General features: G+C 37.0%; 1 long non-coding RNA gene across 1 annotated transcript; it reads right to left on the reverse strand.

Moving 5' to 3' along the window:
• Positions 1-1908: 1908 nt before the first annotated feature.
• LOC146713262 (uncharacterized) lies at positions 1909-4630 on the reverse strand. The gene is made up of 3 exons (XR_014919269.1): positions 4236-4630; positions 2920-3273; positions 1909-2595 (listed from the first exon to the last, which is right to left on the reverse strand). It is a non-coding gene; the product is annotated as an uncharacterized LOC146713262 (long non-coding RNA).
• Between the last annotated feature and the right edge of the window lie 400 nt (positions 4631-5030).

Consider the following 5030-nt stretch of genomic DNA (forward strand, 5'->3'; position numbering starts at 1 on the left):
TACTGCAGTTAATTCATATTAATATTATAATATTAAACACTACTTTGAGACATTGTTCACAGATGAAGAATGTTGAATAAAAGATTTGTTGGTTGTTGTGCTGATTTAAGAGCAGTTAAAACTGGCTGGTCAATTTTGAAGAATGGGAACACTAAAGTAAGGGGCGGGAGGTGAACACGACAGGAGCGTTTAAAGGGACAGTTCACCTGTGTGCTCTCTTTAATCTTCTCACCATTCAAAGACACACATATTTGTAACTGTGACCTGTTTAGTTTATAGAGCTGGGATAAGCTTTATTCCCTGTGTCCCTGAGACCCCCGTGATAGTAATATATGAGTCTTTGTGTTACTTTACTGCTAATGTACATATTGCAGCTGATATTTACTGACCTAGAGCAGTAGGAGCAGGCCTACACATTACATCTTAAGCCTTAGCACCGCAAATCATATAAATAAAGGGACATAAATGTGAACTGCTGACAGTTAAATCTCTTCTATAAAAATATCAAAGATTATAGATGTGACCTGGCACATGGTTTACAGGTTAAGCAAAGTGAAGTGTTTTCTTTATGCAATGTAATATCTATAAAGTGTTAAACAGTCCTGATAAATCTGTGCAGCTCTGTACTCGTCTGGACTCTATTTATCCCCATTGCAAGACCAAAGAGGTGACTTTACCTTTAGTAATGTGAAAGACGTGACTAAGACTAAGTTCCAGTCATAGTCAGGTGTGTGTGTTTGTTTTAGTGTTAATTAAGGCTTGTGTGTTTTTTCTGCCAACATTGCCAATGTTCACGCCTCCTGTCAGTCAACATTATTGCCTCATAGAACACAAGGTAAGAGCAGAATAAATGTCATAAACATTGTCCATTTGAAGCTGGAGATTTTTCCTTCTTTTAATTCATATTAACTTGTTAACAATAACAAGAAATTCCCTGGATTTACCCACTGTGAGATAAAGTCACTTGTTGGATTGTGAGTTTAACTTTGCGCACTTTAAGACTAAAGGAATGAGGAAATAAAAGGAGATGGTAGTGGAACTTTTTTAAATATGCATTTGAAATTCTAATCAGTCAGGAACTAGATTCTCAAGATTCCAGTGTAATTAGATCTTCATGAACACGAGCAACAGCATACCAGAAGAACAAAGGCTTGTATAATCACTTCTCTAGAAAATAACCATGGCTAGTATGATCATCTCTCATATGGACTATTGTTTCACGTCCTGGTCACTTGCTTGTCCAACAACACTTAAAACTATTGAAAACATTTATAAAAGAAGTTTAAAAGTACTTGACAAAAAACCGACTTCCCACCACCACTGTCATGTGTTAAAAAAACACAAATTACTGAACTTCAATAACTTAGTGAAATTTAAAAGAGTGTGTTTAATATATAAAGTCTTACACTCCCTTGCTCCACCACCACTAAAGGAGTTCATTAGGCATAAAGAAAGCTCAGACAGGACCACTCGAGCTACAACCCCACAGACGGACAGCATTTGGGCAGAACGTCCTTTCTGTCCAGGGTGGCCATCTGTGGAACAGTCTTCCTCAACCCATTAGAGAATGCTCGACATTCAACTTGTTTAAGGCAAAGGTTAAAAACTGGTTATGGAGAAATCAAGTGTGTGATCATGTATGAGTTGTACAGTTTTAATGTTTCATTTGGGAACAGAATGGTGTGTATGTGTGAGTTTGGTGATGGAGTTTTTATTATAAGATAAGATAGAACTTTATTAATCCCTCGGGTGGGTTCCTCTGGGAAATTCGGTTTCGAAAAAAGCACAGCACCGACAGAAGTTACAGTTACAGAATGTTATATATATATATATATATATATATATATATATATATATATATATATATATATACACACACACACACACACACACACACACACACACACACACATATAAATACAGAGACAAATATAAATAAAATATACGAAGGGGATAAATAGATTATGAATGAATTATGAATTTTTTATGAATTATTATGTTTATTTTTTTATGTTTTATGGACAACAGATGGAAATTAGCCCTTGGCTATAATCTGGTATGTTTACATTCATGTAATTTTTTTTTACATGTAATTAACATGCACTTTCCTAAATAAAAAAAAAGTAGACAATAAAAGCACACAATCCACAAAAAGAGGTTGTTGCAGGAGTTTTTGATAAAGATGTGCTTTTCCTCTCAGTGGGCTGAGAGAACAACAGTGCACATTAGCTTTAACTCTGTTTTGAGACTTGAAAACAGAAATTTATATATTTAACTCTCCAAAAGTTGATTCTGTTCATTCAGACGTAGCGTTTTGTAGGAGAAACGTTTCATCTCTCGTCCAAGTGACTTCTTCAGTCTGTATTTAACTGTTTAATAGGAGAGGACTCTCGGGTTGGACTTCCATTGTCATCTTTCCAGTTTCCTTGGGAGTCCTGGAAACTGGCTTTTGTTCAGAAGGAGAGCGATAATTTGAATTCGCAAATTTTCTGTAGATCACAAAACCAGCAACAGTAGCAACAAGAAGCCCAGCAGAAGCTGACAGACCAACCATCAGTTCAACAGATCCATCCTCTGTGAGTCCTCGTGGCTGAGCTGCAGGTGAGAAACATGCGTGAGGTGCTGTCAGACATTATCAATTAATAAATGGAAGAAGCAGTGAAAGATCATAGTAAACTTTGGAATTTGTTTGTGTTAGTTTCTAATTTGTTTGTAAATTGTAACATCACTGATCAATAAATTTACATTAAAAACACTTGACACGATACTTAAAATGAAACCAATTTAAAATCATATAAACAGACTTCTGATCTTCTTACAATGGTTTTAAGGTATGATGGCTTTTGCTTTATTAAAAAGGAAAAAAAAGGTGCATTGTGTAGATTTCATCTAACTTAGGCTAAAGATGCCAAAACGTACTTATAGATTTAACTTTCAGCTGCACTACATGCTGGGCTTCAGAAACTGCTCTCTTACGGCGTCCAGCGTGAGTGCCTACCACATAACACTCATATGTTCCAGTGTCATTAGTGGTGGTGTTGAAGAGAATGAGGGACACATTTCCATCTTTAATTTGTGGATCACTCAGCTTCACTCGGCCACGAAAGGATGGATGCTGGATGTTTTCATAGAGGCGATTTTCTCGGTAGAAGAAAACATGCAGATTTGTTCCCACATCTCTCCTGATCCATGATAACTTTTCGATTTTACCGATACTGGAATCACAACACTTCAGTAGTGCATTCTCTCCAGCTTCTACAACTTGTTTTTGGTCTAAGTCAAACAGAAAAGAAAGAAAGAAAATATTTATATAAAGCACGTCACTGTCAAATGAGCCTTTGACGCTTTGACAGTTTAACGTTCTCTTTCCAGAAGAAATATATCTCTGAGCCATAAATGTACAATGTCACGGCGGTGCTGCTCAACCTTTTTTTTAATCTTATATATCCATTCCACCAAGAACCAGTAGTATAATAATTAACTCCATTTATACTATTATACTCCATGTTAGTGTTGTTCTTAATTCAAATGTCAACATTTTTTATCTACAAATGAAATGCAATGACTGACTGTTCATAATCCTTTAAAATTAAATTATCATCATATCAGTTGTCAAGTCTACCTTGGAGTGACTCAAAATACCTGCTTAGCCTGAAGTAAGCAACACAAGTTTCTTGTTAACAGCAGGGGAAAAACCCGAACAGGAAATTCGTTTTTTTTTCTTTCAATCCAGTAGATAAAGGTCGAAAGTAGTAGAGGTAAAAAAGAAAGACAATAATAGGCAGACACTGCTAGTGTTTAATAAAATATAAAACAATATAAAGTTTAAATATACTGTTTCATATCATCAAGCAAAAATGCATTACAGAAGGAGAGAGGGAAGAAGCACAAATCATGCACGTATTTGACATTTGGTTTTACTGGTCTTAATAACTACTGGGTTATAATCAGTGTTGGGGAGTAACGGAATACATGTACCGCCGTTACGTTTTGGGGCATGTATTCTGTATTCTGTAACGGAATACATTTTAAAAGTAACCTTCCCAACACTGGTTATAATGACCTTTTTGAAGACATCAGTGACAAAGTTATTTTAGAACGGTTACTTGAGTTATGAGAGCAACTGTCAGTATACTACAGAAAGCACAGCTTGACCTGAAAAAAAATATTTCAATTAATTATTTTCTATATAATTTTCTAAACTTGTTTGCGTATACTTGTGCTGTTCAGCTTACCATCGAGAGCAGAAGCAAATCCCCAAAAATATGTAGTAAGGAAAAAGCAGAGGAAAGGTGTTAAATCCATGGCTGTCACTGGCTGTGTGGCACACTTTGGGGATGTGGGAAATGAAGACACAAACGTTGGACTCTTTGTGATGAACAGTGCATTTATTTACAGTGGTGTAAATAATTCACACAAAAAACTGCTGTGCACTCCCTTGACTCCCGTGTCGTGCCGTCTCCAAAAAGTCCATGTTTTTCTTTGCTCCCCTGTCTCCTCTCTCTGGCCTTTCACACTCCTCCTGGGGGAGACAGCCATAAAGTAGTGATGGCCCGCTTGAAGCTGACGCTCCGGTGCGTGTGTCGAAGCTTGATTTGTTTGGCCAGAGTCACGTGATCAGTGACGTCCGATGCTTCATTTAGAATCTGACTGCCTCGGTATCTGATTCAATGGTTTATAAGAAAGCGAATCATTCGCGGGATTTGTGGAGTGTTTTGATGGTGACAGATAGCGAACCACTGATATTTCTACTGAGAGATTTGGAGCCAGCGAGGAATAGAGTAGGTTCTGTTGTGTGGGAATATTTTGAGTTGATTTTGGTCAATCGGGTGGGTTTTCCAGCTTTGTGTTCTTGTTGTTTGCTTTTGTTTTGTGCGTGTTTATTTTATCTGACAAACTTAAAATGTCAAAAATCTGCTTTTCATAATATAAATATTGTGGCGAGCTCAGACAAGGAGGAGACGGAGGTATCGTTTGGTCGTGCTTCCCGTGAGCTAGCCAGGGAGCACAGCCGTTTTGCAGAAAAACAC

This window comes from Copadichromis virginalis, linkage group LG3 (genome assembly GCF_057382275.1).
Source record: "Copadichromis virginalis isolate Kocher_CV1m ecotype Utaka linkage group LG3, C_Virginalis_male_GT1.1, whole genome shotgun sequence".
Lineage (NCBI taxonomy): Eukaryota > Metazoa > Chordata > Actinopteri > Cichliformes > Cichlidae > Copadichromis > Copadichromis virginalis.